The sequence below is a fragment of the Tasmannia lanceolata genome, unplaced genomic scaffold, assembly GCF_043159265.1.
Source record: "Tasmannia lanceolata isolate RefF3 unplaced genomic scaffold, GAP_Taslan_0.1 ptg000018l, whole genome shotgun sequence".
Lineage (NCBI taxonomy): Eukaryota > Viridiplantae > Streptophyta > Magnoliopsida > Canellales > Winteraceae > Tasmannia > Tasmannia lanceolata.
In genome coordinates, this window is record NW_027518695.1 from 41,156,196 (window position 1) to 41,178,387 (window position 22,192).

A 22,192-nucleotide genomic window follows, 5' to 3' on the forward strand; every position below is an offset into this window, starting at 1 on the left:
CTACGCTCATTGGTTTGATTCGTTCGCTAGGCAAACACACTCGGATCATGACGAAATTTTGCAGGGACCTTAATCTAGCCTAGGATGAAGTTTGGGGTCCTAATTCACTGATTTGATGAGATTTTGCACAAGCAACTCGCACTTGGATCCAGTCAAAATGGGGTGTCTACAATTTTTCTTTCCCTTCTACAGTTTTTCTTTTCTTTTCTTCCAATTTTTTTGGTTTTGAGATGATTTTACCCCTCGCCTGAAATGTCAATTTTCATTTTCTTTTTGGTCATTTAGAAGCAATCCTGGATGAACGATTTTTCTTTTTCTTGAAGAGATCATCAAAGTAGTGCAGTTGTGCAGCTGTGCAGGTACCCAAATGTATATTCTCTCCTGGCTTAGTGGCTTACTAGTCGATTTGGCCTATGAAGAGTGACTGCTAGGGGTTTGTTGTTTTCTGACTGCAATTCTAATCATCCATGTGTGCTTGCTGTTGTGTGTGTAGATTTTAAACTGTGCTTCTCTTATCAACTTAGGTAATCTGCATTCGTTTAAAGTAACACATATGTATGCATTTGTGTAATAATATAGCATATGGTAGATGTTCTTTCTGAGTAATCTGGGATTTTAGACTTGCTTTTCTGGGTGAGAACTTCTTTAGATTGTCTAAATTAGATTGGATGTAAAAGTTCTAGCTCTTCATTGTGTTATTATCAAATGGATTGTAAATTGAAAGGTTGTAGCTTTTCATTGGTGAGTTGCTTAAAATTAAACAAGAGTTTTCCTTAAAAAATCGCGTCAATGTGCTGGACCCGACAGGAGACAGGACCCACACTTCTGGACTGTTTGCACTCACACACAAATTCAAGCAGGAAGCACAAAATATCAATAGTCAAGATTCCAAGGGGATTGATCTAGATGGGTTCTCCCTATTCCTAGATGTTTTGCTACCTCCAAATTTCAAAGTTCCAGAGTTCGAAAAATTCGATGGGACAAGATGCATCAAACTAGTTTGGCTAAAAATACTTATTTTGTTCATAGTAAAATGACACTTTGGAATGCCATAATAAAAAAAAATCACTCATTATTTAATCTTCACCATCAATGCCAATTTTGAGATCTTGAATTTATAACATTGCTCCATTTTTGTTCTGAATTTCCCATTTCAACCGATCCAATCCAACGGATATCAAATATCAGATTTGGGTGATTTTGGGGCTATGGATCTCCATGATGGGCCATTGGATCATCAAATTATTTGGGTCCCTTCACTGCACATTTATGTGATGAGCTATACACAAAATACATTGCATGCATAATCTGATGGTGGAGAATATCGGGCGCAACTCACCAATGGCGGGTCCAAGCAGATGAACGAATTGGATCATTGGACGAGTGGTCCCACTTTATTAGAATCGTTAAGAGTCTTAGGATAGAGAAACTGAGTATTTGAAACTAAAACCAGGAGAACTCTACACAAAATTCTTCTTTTTGCTATAGTAAAGTAGTTAGATGAATGGCTTGTATGGTAGTGCCCCCCATCCCTTCTATTTTTCACGCACATAATTTCACTAAATTTGTCTTTTTTGGTCTGTAAAGAAGCTTCAATCAAATTTCCAAACATACCCCTTGACTTATAATCTGAAAAAAAAACACATCTTTGAGGAAAATATAACAAAGATTAGGGGGTTGTTATCATCTATCCCTTTAATTTCTTTAATCACAGCCCACCTAAAGGGGGTCCCACAAATAAAAAAAATTCAAATCACAGCTTTAGAGTGAGTAACAAGAAGTTCTCTTGTTGGCAATGGTCTTTAAGGATTTTATATTTATGTTATTTACTTTTAAGGGTTTTATTTCCATGTTATTTGGGGAGTTTTTTTAATTTGTTGTCTATACATAGGCCTGATGTACTGAACTTTGCGTAGGTTATTTTTTATAGAATAATACTGATTACAACACTCCCCTCTTATTTCTCGTCTTCTCTTTCCCTTTTTCGTCCGTCTTCCTTGTTCCCCTCTTCTTCTCTTCTTCTTCCCTTCTCTTTCTTCTCTTCTCTTACCCATTCTCTCTTCTCTTCCCCCTTCGCTCCGCCCGCGTTTCATACTATGTGGCTTCGATGGGTTGCTAGTCCTAGTTCTAGAGTGGATCATCTATATATTTGATCCAACGGACTATCACGACGACAGGCTTAGTAGGGACTTGAGGACGAGTTCTTTTCAAAGAAGAGGAGAATTATGAGGATCGTAGCTACTTTTGGCCAACTTTTGGCAGGGGCACACACGTGGGGCCCAGTAATGGTATAATGGTCTTTAGGGATTTTATTTCTATGTTATTTACTTTTAGGAATTTTATTTTCACGTTATTTAGGAAGTTTATTTTTATTTATTTTATTTTATTTGTTGCCTATACATAGGCCCGATGTACTGAACTTTGGGTAGTTTTTTTTTTTTTTTTCGAATTATATTTTTTTGAATGGTTTTGAATAATATTGATTACAATTCTCTCTTCTTATTTCTCTTCTTCCCTTGTCCTTCATCTTCCTTCTTCTTCCCTCTCTTTCGTTTTCTCCCCCTCTACTTCTTCTCTTTCTTCTCCTCTTCCTCAGTCTTGCATCAGGGTGTTGATGGAACTGTATAACCTGAAATTTATTAAGGGAGTTCAGAATTGTATTTTTCAAGTACTGTGTATACGAGATGTAGTGCAGAATCAGGTTCACGAGATGTAGTGCAGAATCAGGTTCACGATAGCGACACACCACAATGAAGGTATACTTGACTATGTTCACTCAGATGTTTGAGAATCATCGTTAGTGAGATCATGGGGGTGCTATGGAGTACTTTATTACCTTCGTTGATGACGATTGGAGGAAGGTATGGGTGTATTTTATGAGAAGAAAGTATGAAGTCTTCTCCAAATTCAAGCATTGGTTGGCAAAAGTTGAGAATCAGATAGGAAAAAGACTAAAATGTCTATGAAATGATAATGGCATGGAATACAAGGAGAGTGATTTTTTAGCCTTCTGCAAAGACTATGGAGAAGGGTGGCAATACCGTAAAAAAGAGCAAGGGCAAGGGGATAAAGGAGCTAAGGAATTTCGCCCAAATTCGGGCTAGGGGAGTACTACTCATTATCTTCAAGACGAGAATCAATTTCTGGAATGTCAAGTGTTTGGGATGGGCGAAGAAACGGTCGGTCGTCGAGACTTGATACAGAACCATGTTGGATATCATGGTTATAGTGGAGTCGAAGGCATCGAGAGTCGATGATTGGCTCATAAATAATACATGGGGCAGATGGAATAGCGAGTGGCTGCCACTGATGTGAGAGTGGCTGTCAGCTATGTTACAAAAAACGGCGTTTGTTTCAATTTATCGCGATAAATTCGCGCTATTTTATTCTAGCGTTTGAAACCCGTTTTATACCCGTTAAAAATGAATTTATCGCTGAAATGTAATTTATCGCGATAAATACGCGGCCATAATATAACTTGTTTCCGATTTATAAAACCCAGTTGTCGACTTCTCATATTATCGCTCGACTAAAACCCACGTCTCTATTTCACTCGTCTCAATGTAAACCTAATACGGAAACCTAGTTCTGATAAAAGTAAAACCCTAGCCCAATAACCCAAAACAAATAAAAAAGAGGAAGAAGATCTCGAAGAAGATCTCAATGTAGCCACAACACGCCTGTGCCCGTGATATTAAATGAAGCCAGTGCACTAAATGTTCACATGTCAGCAGCTTTGAACAGCATGTTGTGTACTGACGACACTGCAATGGCAATTCCTCAGCACTACAATCAAACAGAAGAAACCGATGGGATTAACCTTGATCTTGGTGTTGTGATCAGTTTGAATTCTGAAAATAGATCAAACAAGAAGCAGCAAACACCAGATAAAGAACAAATCCAAAGCCATGTCCAAATAAGTGGAAGTTCCGGTTGTGGTAAGGTGATTCAAGCAACCCCATTTGCAGCATATTATGGAAGTTTCAAAGATGGTAGCGATCATTATGGATCTAGAGAATATCAGGGAGAATGTTTTAGCTTCAATGCTCCATCTTTAAGCCATTCATCCAACTCGTATCGACAAAACATTGGCAGATTAGTACTGGGTCCCTGAGATTGATAAATACAGGTCGCAGGAAAAACCAGTATAACTGCTTGCATTATACGACTGCAGACTGATTGGCATTGTTCTTCAATTCTGGCTAAAAACAAGTTACATTGATCTTCTGCGGGGAAGGCGTGAATCGCATGTTGTAATATAACTGTGGGTCGGAACACTCTTCTTGTGTGATAGCTTTGTTGCTTTATCATGTAATTGTCCATTAAAATCTGCTATTTGCATGTTTGAAAGCCCTTTATTGTCCTTGCAAGCAGATGACTTCTGTACATATTCTAAAATTACAGCAGGAAAGATGTGTTGGGCAAAGACTGTTATCTACCTACTCTGGAACATTTGGAAAAGAAGCTGGCAAAAATCCCTCTTTGCAGATTATCACAAGGCTTCATAGTCGTACCTAATCTGCCATATATTTAGAGCTGTCTACGGATGCCACAAAATTTGATCCTTACCTTTGGATAAGTTTATTTTAAGTTAATCTCATTGTATATGGGACATTAAGGCCTCTTTGGATGTTATTAACTATATCATTTAGTGCTGTCTGCCTGTCTTGGGGTCCTCGTGTTTGAGTTTCTAATGGGGGGCTAAAAGAAATTCGGATTTGGAACAAGCTTGGGTTTTAAATCAATGGTTTAGATTGATTTTAAGCTAAAATATATCTTTTAGACTAAAAACCAATGTGTGAGATCAAAGGCCTAAACGCCAAGTTTTTTTAAATGAATATATATTGGCCAAGTTAACTACTGTTGCTGCTGAAATCTGGACAGATTGCCAGGAGTAGACCCGCATTGAGCTGGCTATGGAAGAACGACCTGCAAAAACGGAAGAGCATCAGAAAGAGGGCTAGAGTTGGACTCCTTGTAACTCTCCGATGCCCAAGTCAGATGTTACAACAGCAACATGAGCTAGAGAGAACTGAATTGGAATGAATTGTTAGTAAGACTTTGAAGTTTGTCCTAGAGTCCAAGGCATTAAAGGAATCTTGTCTTTTGTGGAGTCTTGTTGATTGGGTGAGTTTCCTGGAATATAGTTTCCAAGTTTATCCCACTAAGGTGGTTCGTAGTTTCTTGGGCTTCCGGAAGGGCTTTGCTTGCGAAATTACCATTTTATCCTAACCGAAATTTACCCCCAACAAGTATGTTTCTAGACTTTAGAAGATGTATAAAATGCAAGGAAAGCTGATTAGAGGTCAGTTATCTGCCATTTAATGTGAAGATTATCCAAACGTTGGCTTTTAGTTAGGTCAGTTTTGAGTGCTGGGTAGAGAGGGACTCAGTGAGGAGAGGGCAAGAAAAGCCTGAAAAAATCTGGAAACAAAAAACTCCACTTTAAATGTGATATTTTCCTAATTTTTTAGCCACTTACCCTCATCTCATTCCTGCCCTCTCAAATCTCTCCTCCTCCACCTGCCTTACCCCTCTTACTCTACTTGGAGACACTGATTTATCATGGAAAAAAAAATTCCCAGACTGCCGGATATGGCCTTAAGGTCTGATCTCTCCTTTCTTTTAAAACCTGCACATTGCTTTCGACGTGTAATTCCAAGCTACATGCTTCCTAATAACATGTTCTAAAACACTTATTCGTGAGCACACTGTTGTTTTTAAGTGTGATACTCCTTGTGCTTTACATTCATGCTAAACTTCTTTTGCCATGCACTAAGGGCACGTTTGGCTGCCAGGAATTTGTTTGCATGACAAATCTGTAGACTGCAAGGAGAGAGGAGGGTGGAGACCGTGGAGTTGCTAGAAATCAGTGAAGGAAATCCAAGAATGGGTGTCTCTAGCAATGAGATGGGGCTAAAAATCAGGAAATGAAAAACTCTACTCAAAATCCGGCCAACCTTTTCCCTACTTTTAGCCGCATTTCATCCCCATTTCTGGATATCCTTTCCTGATTTTTGTCCGGCCAACCTTTTTCTCCATTTGTAGCCACAACTCATCCCCATTTCTGGATTTCCTTTCCTGATTTTTGGCAACTTCACGACTCATCTCTACTTGAACACTACCAATTTATCCTCAAAACAAATTCCTGGTGGCCATACAAGGCCTAATTGTCTCACTTGTGCAGACACTTGTACAAAATACTTTAGTACATTTACAATAAGAACCATAGTAGGGCTGAATGGATGGCCTTTGGCCGATTCCGGTCTTGGCTGGCCGATCGGTTGGCCAATCGGCCCATGGATTGACGATCGGCCAGGATCATCCAGATCGACCACAGAGCACTCTACTTACCATTTTCATCAGTTTATGTGCATTCAAACTGTACTTTTTCTTGCCGCGTACAGGGTTTGCATGAGAGGGAGCAAGAGAAGGCCCACAAGGCCGAACTCAAAGAGATGCTTGAACATCAAGCATATAGCTATAGCGGGTCAGAGGAACGTTTACGGGGTTTGATAAAGCAATTTGAACACTTTCACCTTACAGACCAACAAAAAGAAACTCACTAACACAGGTTATCTACATAGCTGGGATCAAAAGTTTTCTAGTGTGCTCTTTGCATGCCATTCCTTCCAAACTAGAACTTCAATCCAGTCCCCCAAGGTTCTCCTTTTCTTGGGCAAAAAAATTCGTTTTACACCCATTTTATAATCCAAAGAAACAGAGGCTAATCAAATTCTATCACAAAATTCCTCACAAACAAAAGGCACAGCAAGAATTTGCATGACCTTTTGCAGAACATTAAATGAGAATTTGCAAAAGGGGAGCACAGCAAGAATTAGGATAAAAACTGTTGCAGCATAATCATCAAGTCCATTACTAAAATATAAAGAAGGGTCTTTTTTTAAACATTGTTTGTCAGTAACAATGTTGCCAAAGACGGTGCAAGCAACTTGCACTGAGAGTAATAATCTAGCTAGCAGAAAACATACCTGTTTCAATGCGACTGAAACATCGGATGAACATGCCATTAGCATCAACACCAATTGCCTTCTTTAGTTCTCCTTCCACACCTCAGACGAACATCGCCAACTCCGGCCTGCTGTATATATTACTATCCTCATCGTCCAACACGGGATATGCAGCCACGAGAGCGTCTTGGGATCCAATATACAACGAATTATATATCTTCCAGTACACCTCCCTCACCTTCCTCGCCGGATGAAACAGTCCTTGAAGACAGTAGTTCAAAACTGCAGCAGCACCCAGTGCAACTCGCATCCCTTCTATGGCTTCCGTGACTGCATTTATAACGTGGGGAGATGTCTCAAAAATGTTTGGCCACACATAATTCAGTAAATGAACCAAAGCGTCCTCACAACCCAACCCAGCAACACCCAAAGCCATGTGTTTAACAGCCGACGCAGCAGTCTGCCTATGAACAAGATCTCTATCCATGAGAGCATCCTCAAGAAGGGGTGTCACTGCATAAATATAATCCTTCCCCATCTCTCCTATATATTCGAAAAGGAAGGAGAGAGATTTCAAAACCCCGTTTTGGACATTTAGCTCTGGTACGCGGTACTCATTCATTAGAGCTGGGAGGACTGTGAATGGAGAGCAAGTTTCGGCAACTATTGCAATAGCCACTGTTGTACAGACACGATTTTGGCGCTCTTGTACTTTCAGATTGTTCAATAGTGTTGCCAACACGTCTTGGGGCCCAATTGCTTTTGCGATGTATCCAAATGTGTTGACAGTTGCTCGCCGGATCCCCTTCTTGTGGGCTTTCAACATATCGAGAAGCTCGAAACATATCCTCATCCACTCCCGTGCGGGGACAAACTCTGCTCCACGATCAGCAATTCTACCCACAAGGTCAATACAATTCTCCTGCACTTTTTCGTGCCTGTTCTTCAGAATAGGCGTCAATCGGGGAAGCAAATCCTTTATCGGAGGAGTCATTTTCGTCATACCAATGACATTAACAATGGCCTTCAGTGCTCCTAGTATAGAGCCAAGGACCTCAGGGTACTCTTCTCCTAAGTATTCATATAAGACAACACCCAAATGACCCATCAACTGTTCTTCTTGGCATTGCTTCATAACGACCGCAATCCTCGATATGAGATCCGCTGCTTGTTGCCTCACCTTTGCACTCTTATTGTTCAAACGCCATTTTATAGTACCACAAATCTGAGGAAGGTATGGTTTCACCCTCTGTCCAAGGGAATTCACCACTGCACCAAATCCATTGAGCATCACATTAGCATCATCACTTGTCTGTTCTTGGAAAGCATACAAAATCCCATCAATCAAAAGCTCTTCCAAGCGGGCATCGATATCTGATGCCCCCAAGTTCGCAACCACTTTTTCTATTGTCTCCATCACCATTCGCCGGTACGGTTCACTCTCATCTTTTAAATCCTCGACGATCCTTCCTACAATATCTGCAACACCAACCTTGTTCGCAATTTCAACAGTAGTTTCCACAAGATGCCTATAGTTTCTGCGATCCAGTGCCATCCTCCTAACCCAGAAATTCCGAAAGAACTCAGGGAGAATATCACTGCGAATATAGTCGGCCTCCACCCCATCCGTACTAACACATTGCTTAACCACTTTCAGTACGATCTTCTTCATTTCTTCATCCGGCGATTGGAACTCGCGGATCAATATAAACATCACTTCCTTCGTGTAGTAACTTGCATACATTGCATCCATGAGAGGAATAATAAAACCAATTGATTTCAAGAAAGCGGCCAACACCTTCCCCCGGTGTGACCTAATACCCTTCCACAGAGGCTTCAAGACCGAATCAAAACTCTCAATACCATACGGGGCAGATGCCTCAGCAAGGGCGGCAAGAGACAATGCCGTAATTGTTCTCACTTTCTGGTTTTCATCATTGAGACCATGTTCTATGATTTCCACAAGCGATCTTAGATGTGGAAGAACTGCACATCCCATTAGAATCGCAATTTGCTGTACAATTTTAATTCCCGTGTGTCGAGCTTGCCAAGATTTCTTACTCTGACACACGGCTTTCAAAAATGGCAAGAGCGCGGGAATACCCAATGCGGATGCAACGACACTGAAAGCCCTTGCGGTGGTATTTCTAACATATTCATCAATGTTGTCAATATCTGGTCTCATGGCGGCAATCATAGTGGCCAAGCCAGCTGCTTTACTGAGATTGGAAATGATCTCTCTTCCTTCAACGCGAGCATAGTAATCCTCATCAATCAATAGAGGTTCAATCACCACAAGAATTTTGTGAACAAATGGCCGAACCAGCTCGTCCAATTTATACAATACCCTGTCAATGACCTTAACCAAAAGGTGGCGCTCTTGATCTTCAAGAGTTGGTTGCATCAACAATGGGAGAATCCTGTTGAACAAAGGACCAGCACCAAGCTCTCGAGCTTTATCGGTGAGCTGCCGCAGGGCCGTTTTTCTCTGCGGGGAAGTTCCATTCTTAACCTTGAGCAATAGCTTCATTATCTTGCGCTCTTTTTGCTCGTCTGGAGATAGCTCTTCTTCGTCATCTTCGTTCAACAGTGCACCAAAGTACTGGTAATCCTCTGGTTTCATAAATGGCAGCCCACCAGGTGCTTCTTTTGGAACATCAAACTGCTGGCCACGATTTTCTTCAGGAATTGCATAAAGAGGAGTCCCTAACGGGGTTGGGGTGGCAAGGAGCTTTCTTGCTGGCGTTCTGATAGGTACATATGACGCTGGGGGGTCTAGAATCTTATACCCTTCTTGTGGGAACATTACATCAAGTTCTTCATCAGTCAACGGCCGGTTTCTTTCTTCAATGTCCTTCTCCCATCTCAGTAGATTATATTGCTCGGGCGTAAAGGCACCACGGAGATTAAGGCCTCCTGGGGTTGGAGTCGCTAGGTCAATTCCACCGACTGGGGTCACACCAGGGGTGAAGGATGCAGCTGGAGTTGAGCCGGGCAGTGGCGTTGCACTCCCCATGGTTGCAGGTGTCTCATCCCATCTTGATCTCTGACGTTTCGGAGTCGGGGTAGCGAGCCCCACGAGCTTAGGTGTTGCGTCCCAAGTCATACCAGCTGGTGTGGCACCAGGAGTGACTCCACCAGTGGCAGGGGTGGCATCAGCGTCGGCTAAACGTCCAGGTGTCGGCGTCTCATCCCATCGGTTCCGCCGTGAAAGTGATGGTGTCGCATCGGCGGCCACCCTACCAGGCGTTGGGGTCGCATCCCATCGGCCAATCCCTGGGGTTGAATCCGGCATATCCCAATCCGATGCCGACAAAGAAGATTTTGCTTTCTTAGTACTATTCTCTTGTTGTTCTTGAGATTGATCCCATCTATTCCTTCTCTTCTGGGTTCCCTGAGTAGGCGCCGACCCAGCATCCTTCTCTAAAGCCTTATTCTCCTCTTCCTCTTTCTTCTTCTTTGCGATTGCTCTCAACGTCTCTTCCTTCTCTCTCTTCAAGGCCTCCTCCCTCATAACATCTGCATAAGTCCTTACCGACACATCGGGTGTTTTATCCCCCATTGCAAAGGCATCATTTCTATCAGGAGAGATTATCCGATTAAGCCTCCGCTTCCTATAATCATCTTCCCTATCGATGATTTTTTGTGGCTTCTTAAAACCCAAATCATCATCATCATCTCCACCCATGCCTCTCGGTAATTCTTTCAGTACCGACTTAGGTGCCGTATAAGATGCCAGTTTCCTAGCCACTTCTCGCACCCCCAAATCTTGATCTTCCTCATCTTCGTTGACGGCGATAGAGCGCTCATAGCCCTCAAAACGGTTACTGCCCCCGTACAAATCAGCATCAAAAGTGACTGCAGTGAGAGATGCGAGCTCCTGCTCTTTCTTTTTCCTCTCTTCTTGGATTTTAGATATATCATCTTCCATCGTTTCAATCTTTTGCTTTCTTTTTCAACCTACAATTCAAACTTCACACCCCTTAAGCCCTAAATCTGCAGTAACATCAAAAGAACACGAGAACTATAGTCAGAACATAATTCAAACTAATCACAATTTAGGAATGGCATATACAACAAACCATAAATCTGTAATAACATCAACAGAACACCAAAACTCAAATCAGAACAGAATTTAAACTAATCACAATTTAGGAATGGGCTATAAAAAAATTGAAACTCAAAACCAATTCCTTAAAAAATAAACAAGACCCAGCTAGTAAAACAGAAAAAGCAGTACAGAAACAGAACTAAAAAAGAGAAATCTTAAATGTCGACTTGTGAATATGTGATTCGACTGTGAACCTAAGAAAACCTAAGGCTTCAGAAACAATTTTACAATAAATAAAAACCCTAGATTCTCATAGTTCCATACAGAAACAACAAAATCACAGGAAGAAATATAATTAAAATCTCAGAAAACAACATCAAGACTACAAGTTGAAATCAATTTCAGTGCAGGAACAAAAAAATAACAAAAAAAACTTGGAAGGAAGGATCTCGAACTCTAGCTTAAAACAATGCACAAATTAAAATTTTAACAAGAAAAAGTTCCAAACCAAACCGTAGATTCTCATTATTCAACACAAGATCGGTAAAAACCTTAGATTCTCATAGTTCCATACAGAAACAACAAAATCACAGGAAGAAATATAATTAAAATCTCAGAAAACAACATCAGGACTACAAGTTGAAATCAATTTCAATGGAGGAACAGAAAAATAACAAAAAAAACTTGTAAGGAAGGATCTCGAATTATAGGGTAAAACAATGCACAAATTTTAAATTTTAACAAGAAAAAGTTCCAAACCAAACCCTAGATTCTCATTACTCAACACAAGATCGGTAAAAACCCTAGATTCTCATAGTTCCATACAGAAACAACAAAATCACAGGAAGAAATATAATTAAAATCTCAGAAAACAACATCAAGACTACAAGTTGAAATCAATTTTAGTGCAGGAACAAAAAAATAACAAAAAAAACTTGGAAGGAAGGATCTCGAACTGTAGGCTAAAACAATGCACAAATTAAAATTTTAACAAGAAAAAGTTCCAAAGCAAACCTTAGATTCTCATTATTTAACACAAGATCGGTAAAAACCCTAGATTCTCATAGTTCCATACAGAAACAACAAAATCACAGGAAGAAATATAATTAAAATCTCAGAAAACAACATCAGGACTACAAGTTGAAATCAATTTCAGTGCAGGAACAGAAAAATAACAAAAAAAACTTGGAATGACGGATCTCGAACTATAGGCTAAAACAATGAAGAAATTAAAATTTTAACAAAAAAAAGTTCCAAACCAAACCCTAAATTCTCAACACAGAGATCGGTAAAGGGAGAAGAAACCTAAAACCCTAGATCTGAAAGTGCAAATTGAAACCCAAGATTCTAACAGTTGAAAGAGGAAACAGCAAACTGAAAAAGAAAATATTGCAAGAACCCAAGATTTCAAGGAGAAATTTGAAGCTTGCACTTAAAAAACCCTAATTTTTAGAAGAGAAATGGAACTTAAAACTCTAGAATTTGAGGATGTCTTACCTTTGGAGGTTCTGTGACGTTGAAACGAAACCCTCTCCCTCGGAAAATAAGATATGGACGTTGGGTAAAGAGTGGTTTATATAGTGGAGATTTTATATGGTGTAAGGCCTTATAGTCCCGTATTTTTTCAAAATGTATTCTACGGATCACATCATAGGATGATCCAAACCGTCCATAAGATGGAACACGGTGTAAATAGGTTAAAACCCAAAAATCATTTCCATAGGATCATCCCAACCCTCCGATCGATAGAGGAACTGCATATTATGGAAACCTCTATAGAACTGAGGGCTATGATCATCCTATGGAATTGATTTCCGGGGAACACCGGAACAACTTATTCACGTTGTGTTCCATCTTATGGACGGTTTGGATCATCCTATGATGTCTGGACAGTACTTTTTGAAAAATAAGGGACTATAAGGGTTTACACCATCTTATGAATGGTTTGGATCATCCTAACTTTTGAAAAATAAGGGACTATATTAGTTGTCTGGATGCGATCGGTAATATTTTAGAATCCTATTATCAGAATCCAAATTATGTCCATGGATCCTAGGAGTGTGTCTAGCTCCAGTCCATTAAACTTCAGATTCGGAAAGTCCATCGGACTGTCTGGATCCATTGACATCCCTGAATAGGTTGTGCCCCAAAAATCATTTTTATAGGATGATCCCAACTGTCTGATCTATAGAGATTTCTATAATATGCAGTCCTCTATAGACCAAAGGGCTAGGATCATCCAATGCAAATGAATGTTTTTGCATAACCTATTTACTGTGTGGTCCATCAAATGCACGGTTTGGATCATCCTATGGTGTAAGCCTTACAGTACTTTTTGGAAAAAATACTCGATTATAAGGGCTCACACCATATAAATCTCAGACTTGGATGTGGGCTTGTAGATAGATTGGCCTCAATTTTTAATGTTTAGATTTGGATCTGAGACAAATCTACATTATTTCAAAGAGGAATGAGAGACTGAAGGGTGTTGAGAGTCATCACCGACTCTCTACATATTGTGAAGGAGGGGACGGGCCGGCATGGCGTGGCATGGTGCCGGCCCACATGGGTGAATCCTAATTAAACTAGGAGGTTTAGTTGAATAAGAGTTGTAGTTTAATCCAGTATTTCAGTTTGTGGTTAGAGTTGTTATTAGAATAGGATTCTTTTTTTCTTTTTTTTTGAAATTTAGATTAGGATTCTAATGGCTTAGTTTCAATATAGTCCAAGTCCGTTTAGAATTGTTTCTATAGTTAGAGTTTGAATAGGATGTCTTTTATTTGTTTATAAAAGCATAGAGAAGAGTGAACGTAAGTTTGAGTTGGAGGTGAATAGGTTGCACGTCAGAGAGGAGAAAATTGCAAAAATGTGAATAGTGAGTGAAGAAGTGGTGTATGGTTTCAATTTTTGAAATAATATATTCATAGTAAACTTTCTCTCTTGCTCTCTCTCTCTCTCCATCTCTCTCTTCTGATCTGTGATTTGTCCTTTGGTCTTTTTGTGGGTATTGCTTCTTGCTTAAATTCTTTCTGTTTAATAAGTAGATCAAAAGCTAGTTGCCGTCTGTTATCTTTCAAAAAAAAAAAAAAAAAGCTAGTTGTTGTTGGTCCTTGGTTTTCTACAAGTGGTATCAGAGCACACACTTTTAGGACTTATGTCCAAGTCAACATAGGATTCCTTATTTGCTTTAGACTTACTTTGCAATCTTATTTGGTTGTTTAAAGTTATAGCTAAAATAGGAGTCCGGTTGTGGTTGGTTTTAGAGCATCAACTTTCCTAGTGGAATTGGAGAGTCTCTTGGCAACCAAGAGAGCCTAGCTAAGCAGATGGTTGGATCTACGATAAAGGAGAACGAGGAGGTTATCTTCGTTGGGCGAGGAAGAAAGTTTCAGAATTTCAAGAATCAGAAAGGTAAGTCAAAGGCCAGATCAGATCAAAGGGAAGGAAATTCTAATCAAGGGCTACTCAAGCAGTCGTGGTTCTGAGAAACAATCTTGGAACAAGGGACAAAGATGGAAGTGGTACAATTATAGTAAGCCGGGCCACTTTGCTAGAGATTGTCGTGCACCAAAGAAGAATGAAGAAGGTAATTCTGCAACAACTATCTCCAAAAGGTTGATAGCGAAGATGAGTGGTACGTGTTCTCTTCTCTCCATCGCAAAAGAGCAAACTGAAGTGTGTGAAGTTGCTCTTACGACTACAGAAGTCGTAGATGTCACTAGTTCGATGGACACAGACAAAGGTGGCCGAATAGACTATTCCAGAGATTGGATAGTTGATTCGGGATGTTCAAATCACATGACTGGTGATGAGCAAAAGTTTGTGATAAAGACCGAATACAAAGGCAGTCGGATGGTGGTAACAGCGAATGATATGAAATTGCTTATTACCCACATAGGTAATGCTTCCCGATCTAGTGGAGAGCTCAACTTATTGAAGGATGTCTACCATGTTCCAGACATGAAGAGGAACTTAATATCTGTATCGGGCACTCCTCTTATGGAGGGGAAAAGAGTAGACTCTGTTTATGTGATGTCGGCTCATGAAGCTTAAGGACAGAGAACCCGAAAGAACGAGACTACGGATTTATGGCATGCGAGATTGGCGCATGTTGGGTACTCAAAGCCGAAGGTGATAATGAAAAAGCAATTGGTGAAGGGACTTCCTGATCTAGAGGTTTGGCATGATACAGTGTGTGCTGGGTGTCAATATGGAAAGGTGCATCAAGAGGATTGTTGGCGGCCTCGAGGAACCGTATCACACGTAGCGGGCTCAAGCAATAGTCTGTAGCTTAATAGGCTGAAAGGTCTAAAAGGGAAAATTTACATCAAATGTGACAGTATGGTCACGAAAGCAAGTTCTATATCAGATTGAAATACAAAATCTGTGGCTAAAGTGGATGGCATATACTAGTGTGAGAAAGACTGAAATAAGAGTATGTAATCAGTATAAATTGAAGTGCCTTGAGATAAATATTAAGAAAGTGAAAACGTTGTGACAGAGAATAATGGCACAATCATGAACTGATTTAAGTAATGTGAACATAAACAAGTAACAAGACAAGATAAATGAAACCGACTTTCAGTGAGCAAGTGACGAAATCTTAGAGGTGATATGGACAGATCCCAATGTTCAGCTTCAAATAAATTGCACTACAGATTCAATGGCAGTTGAGCCTAATAATATTGCCCAAAATTAAGTACTTATAAAGAGGCCTAAAGCTAACAATGAGTTGAACAGTACCAGGTGATGGATAGTTAAGATCTGATACAAAAGTCACAATGTGAAACAATGAGGACTAAAAATCTGCTTCAAAATGACAGGCCTGTTTAACGGCAAATGTTCGTAGTCTCAGGTTTAATATTCTTCTTTTGGAGTTAGGCGCTGAAGTAGCATATAAATAAATATTCAGTTTTGAATACTGATTCGTTTGAGTGTCTGCAAACAGATTATGCGTCAATGTAGAAAACTTATATGATGAGTTCAAGGAAACAATGCTTGGGTGACTGAGAAAATGCCTATAAAATTGTGTGGAAATTATTGGTTTGCTAACACGGTAAGTAATGAATGTTTGAAATAATGGGTAGGCTCTGAGCTACAGAAAAGAATCAGTAATCTAATGCAATCCAAGATAAAGTATGCCTACTCTATTCTCTTCATAAGCAATTAAAGAGTGACAGAGGTATTATGTTGGTTAGAGACAATATCTCAAAACACAGAGGTGGCAATATATAGATAATAACAAAGGGAAAATCAGAGAAATAGACAAGTTTGCAGTAATGACTCAAAGAAATTGACCGATGAAGATATTAGTAAGCAAAAAATATAAAGAACAAAAGGTTTAGGGCTTCCCCGTTTCGCAGAACTCCATGTGGCAGACAGACCGGCGAAGCGAAAGAGGCGAGAGGGAGCTTTGATGGTACTTCTGTGATGGCTAGGGATGGATGGGCCGTTTCAGGGATGTCGAAGACCTTTTGAGACAAAGTCCAATCTGCTGCCCGGGTGAAAAATGTGAAGAAAATGGTGTAAAATAGAGAAAAATGTTTAAAGCTTGAATGAGAGCATGTTTGAAAGCTTGTTTGTGGGCTTTTGGCCTTCAGATTTCGTGTCTTAGAGGGTTGTAGGGCGGCCTATTTATGGGTGAAAGAGGGGGAAATATGCTATTTTGTGGTTTCAATTAGGGTTTCTTTGAAATCTGATTTGATTGGATTTTTGGTGAAATTTTGGAATGAAATCAGTGCAAAATGGGTTGCTTGAAAGGTATTTAGCAAGGTGACAGAATATTTGGGTAGGAATTAGGGATTTGAAAGAGATTTGGGCATTTAGGGAAGGTTTTTAAAGGGGGAAATCTGATTTTTTTGTAGAAAAAAAGGAATCTCTGGCATGATTTGGGATCATTTGAATGCATTTGGCCATTTGAGGAAGATTAGAGGGAGCAAATAGGAAAGGATTGGGCTGGCTTTCTAATTTTGGGGAAAAATACGTTTGAGATTGGAAAATCTCATTTTTTTTAAGGGTTGAGTGGCATGCAAACGTAAATTCAACGGGTTTTCTGAGCTTTTGCATACTTAAAAGAGAAGCGGCATGGCTGTAAATATACATAAAAGGATGTGCTTTTCTAAAGCTCTAAGGAGAAGGATATGGGTTGTTAATCTTTAGAAAATGATGGCATTTTTTTGGCTTTGTTTCAGAAGAGTGGTTTTAAAAAAAGATGAGCTAATTTAGTGAAAAGTGGTTATTGATTGATTGGGCAGATTTGTGAGCTAGTTGAAGGCCAGATCAATTAAGCTTTGAGGAAATAGTTGTAAGAGGAGTGCATCATTATGTTGTATGGTCATGCATTTAATTAAAAGTGACTTTAAGTGGTGACCTGGGTCTCCAGTGGCATCATATAAAGCGAATTGGGGAAGTATAAAATTTGGTGGAAATGATAGATGTGATAGATTGAGGGTAGGGAAGAGAGCAAAGATCATGGATTAATGTGGATTGAGGGGCATCAGTGTTGTTTGCAAGTTGTTCTGCAATAAGGTTTTTAATAAATTTTTGGAGTTGATCGTTGGTCATGTTGCTTGTTGAGTGGGTAACATTTGAGGGGGAAACATTGTAAAGTATGTCTTGCATGGTGAAATGTCGTGACATAGGGATGTGTTAATGAAGTTATATAGGGATTGGAATAAGTATTTTTGAACAAATAGCAGAAAAAAAATGATTGAATAATCAGGAGTATGCGAGAGCTCGGGCGTGCCAAATGAAAACAACAAAAATTTTAAACTTGTTCAAAATTTTTGTTTTAAATGAGATAAAACGAATCTGGGCCAGGATCTTGTGAAACAGTAAACAACTAATATAAACCTATGTAATTTTCAGTGTGTAATGACGAAACAAATAAAATGCTGGAGAGGTTGATATTACAGAATTTTGATAGAAGTTGAGCAATTGGGGGGAAGAGAATACAAGTATTGTATTCACCCAATCTAAGGCAAAATATGTTGAATTTTTTAATCATTTAAAGCTTTTAATGCTTTGGCTTTAAAGATTTTTTCTTTTGTCTTATGTGAATCAAATTTCAAACGGTTGAAATTTCATCGTTACTATGCAATCTTTAAATGCCTTTGAATATTTTATACGTTTTTATTTTTTGTCTTTATTTTGCAAACGTTGTGTGCATTAAGAGAGATAAAGAGCCGTTGAAGAGTGTTAATATATACACAACAACAGTGTATACAAGAGTAGCTCTCTCTTTTCCTCTTACACACACACGTTTTCCTTTTCTTGAAGTTTTGTTCATTCTTTTCTATTCTTGAGTACTGTTTCGAAAGTTTCAATCTTTTCAAAGCTTTGCAAGTTTATCTTTTAAGTGGGCAATTTGATTAGCATCAACCGTTGTTCGCAAGGTCCGAGCTGGTGCGTGCACACCGTCAAAGACAAGTATAGTGGTGTTGTATCCTGGAGATAGGTCGCAAGAGAACCTGATTGCATACCATTCGTGGAGGGGGCGATAATCTATCTTAAGGGTAGCGTTAATCCGTAACGTGCCTCTACCACTCATCCCTATTTGAAATTTCATTTCATTTTTATTATTATTTTTAGTTTGGTTCTTGCTAACGGGTTTGAGGTTTACATTCAAGATCATCAAAAGTAATTTCAATTTCATTTTTCCCGGAATACATATTGAATAGATTGTTGAACTAATCTATTTACCCAAGATTATTTCCAACAATCTTAAGATAGATTATTGGATTAGTTCAACATGGCCAGTGAAGATTACACTCGTCCAGAGAAGTTTGACGGATTGAACTTCAAGCGTTGGCAACAACGCTTATTCTTTTGGCTTTCAACTCTTAAAATTGCCTATGTCTTGACCACACCCAAGCCTAGTCCCGAAGAGCATGAGCCCTCTCAACTGAGGTTACTCAAAAATGGGAAAATGATGACCTTTTGTGTCGTGGTTATATACTTAGTGCCATGACGAATTCCTTGTATGACGTGTATTGTGGAATGAAGACCGCCAAAGAAATGTGGGAAGCTTTAGATAAAAAGTATAAGACCGAAGATGCCGGAGTGAAAAAAATATGTAGTTGGAAACTATCTTAGATTTGAGATGGTAGATGGAAAATCCGTCTTAGGACAAGTTCATGAATTCCAACTCCTATTGAATGAGATCCTAGCGGAATGAATCAAAATGGATGACCGTTTCCATTCGGTGGCCATTATTGATAAACTTCCACCTTCATGGAACGAATTCGGAAAAAGTCTTAAACATAGAAAAGAGGAATTATCTTTAGAAGATCTCATAGTAACACTCCGAATAGAAGAAGAACATAGGAATCGTGATCAAAATGACAAAGAATCGGAACTCCTTTCTAAGGCCAATCTCGTTGAGACTAGTGAGAAGAAAACAAATAAAAACTTTGGGTCTCATCAAAACAAGAAGAAGATGGAGAACCGAAACCACTTCAAAAGTAACAAAAAGATAGACAAAAATAAGAAGAAAGAGGGTTGTTTCAATTATGGAAAACTTGGACACTATGCTAGACAATGTCGACATAGAAAGGGGAAAGACACTTTCCAAAATGTCAAAAACTCTCAAGCGAAACCCGCTCCTCAAGCCAATATGGTGGAATCCGGATATGTTATTCACGGAACCGAAGTGAAGAAGCTTATAACCGTAGAGTCTGAAGTGAACATGGTGTTCAATGTGAGTGATTAGTGGGTAGACACTGGAGCCACTATACATGTCTGTTGTGACAGAAGTGCGTTCATCACCTATCATCAAGTAGATGAAAGCGAAATGCTTTTCATGAGGAAAGGGAAGGTTGATCTCAAACTCACTTCCGGCAAGGTTCTCACACTGCACCAAGTTCTCTATGTTCCAGAAGTCAGGAAGAACTTAATTTCTGGCTACTTGTTGAACAAGCACGGTTACAAGCTCGTCTTCGAATCTGATAAGTTTATTCTCACCAAGGGTGGGATGTTTGTTGGAAAGGGTTATGCTTGTGGAGGTTTATTCAAGTTCAATGTATCCATCAATGAAATCAATAAAATTTCTGATTTTTCTGTTTATATTATTGAATCGTATGATATGTGGCATGGTAGATTAGGACATGTAAATTTACAATCTATAAAAAGAATGGTGAACTTAAGTATGATTCCAAATGTTTCTATTGAACAAAAATCAAAGTGTCAAATATGTGTTCAATCAAAATTTAGCAAAAAACCATTTAAATCAATAGAAAGAAATTCAGAAATTCTAGAACTAGTACATAGTAATGTTTGCGACCTAAAGAACACTATTACTAGAGGAGGAAATAAATATTTTATTACCTTCATAGATGATAAATCAAAATTTGCAATGGTATATCTTCTTAAATCTAAAGATGAAGCTTTAGAAAAATTTATAACCTATAAAACTGAAGTGGAAAATCAGTTAGAAAAAGGAATTAAAATACTTAGATCAGATCGAGGTGGTGAATATACCTTAAATGAATTTTCTAAATATTGTAGAAAATATGAAATTATTCATGAGGTGAGGCACCTTATTCTCCACAACAAAATGGAGTTGCAGAAAGAAAAAATAGGACTCTAATTGACATGGTAAATGCCATGCTAACTAGTTCAGGGCTACCACTTAACATGTGGGGGGAAGCCTTATTATCGGCTTGTCATATACTAAACAAAATACCCTATAAAAATGAAAATGGAACTTCATTCGAGTTATGGAAAGGTAGAAAACCAAGTCTTAAATACCTTAAAGTGTGGGGGTGTTTAGCTAAAGTAAGCTTACCTTCCCCTAAGAAAACAAAGTTAGGATCTAAAACATTGGATTGTGTATTAATAGGGTATGCACAAAATAGTGCGGCTTATAGATTTCTGGTGGTAAAATCTGAACATAATTCCATAGATGTAAACACTATATTAGAGTCTAGAGATGCAGAATTTTTTGAGGATGTGTTTCCTCTTAAACAAACTAGTGTGAGTCAATCTCTAATACCTCAAACAGAAGTTGCATCTAGTAGTCGTGGTATTCCTCAAATAAAAAACCAAGAACCTAAAGGAAGAAAAAGAGGTAGAGAAGAAGGTAACCTAGAAATAGAACCTAGAAGAAGTCTAAGAGCAAAGAAAGCTACTAACTTTGGCTCTGACTTTTATTCTTTCTTGGTGGAGGATGATCCATCTACTTTTAAGGAAGCTATGTATTCTTTGGATGCAAACTTCTAGAAAGAAGCTATAAATAGTGAAATAGAATCCATTATGTCAAATAACACATGGGAGTTAACGGATTTATCTCATGAGTGCAAACCAATAGGTTGTAAATGGATTTTTAAAAATAAACTTAGAACCGATGGATCTATAGAAAAATTGAAGGCTAGATTAGTAGCCAAAGGTTTTAAACAAAAAGAAGGGATAGATTTTTTTGACACCTATTCTCCTGTAACTAGGATTGCAACAATAAGAATGTTGATAGCTATAGCATCAATCTATAATATAGAAATCCATCAAATGGATGTTAAAACCGCTTTCCTAAATAGAGAATTAGAAGAAGAAATTTACATGGAACAACCTGAGGGATTTGCAGTCCCAGGTCAAGCACGTAAAGTGTGTAAACTTATAAAATCTCTTTATGGTTTAAAACAAGCACCAAAACAATGGCATGAGAAATTTGATAAAGTAGTGTTATCAAATGGTTTTACCATAAATGATTCTGATAAATGTGTATACAGTAGATTTAAAGGTAATTCTGGAGTTTTATTCTGCCTGTATGTCGATGATATGTTAATCATTGGTACGAGTCTAGATGTTATAAATGACACCAAGAATCTTTTGTCAGAGAACTTTGACATGAAAGATCTTAGGGATTAAGATAATTAGAAATTCAGAAGGGATTATTTTAACACAATCTCATTATGTTGAAAAGATCCATAGAAAATTTAGCAAATTTGATTGTACTCCCTTGAGTGTACCATATGATCCTAGTTCAAAACTTAAGAAAAATACTGAAAAAAGTATATCCCAATTAGAATACTCCAGAATTATAGGCAGTTTAATGTATCTAATGAATTGCACTAGACCAGATATAGCTTATGCAATTGGTAGGCTAAGTAGATACACTAGCAACCCTAGTCAAGAACATTGGGATGCACTTATCAGGATTTTAAGATATTTGAAAGGC

General features: G+C 38.7%; 1 pseudogene; it reads right to left on the reverse strand.

Moving 5' to 3' along the window:
• Positions 1-6,853: 6,853 nt before the first annotated feature.
• Positions 6,854-12,667, reverse strand: LOC143851434 (uncharacterized; annotated as a pseudogene).
• Between the last annotated feature and the right edge of the window lie 9,525 nt (positions 12,668-22,192).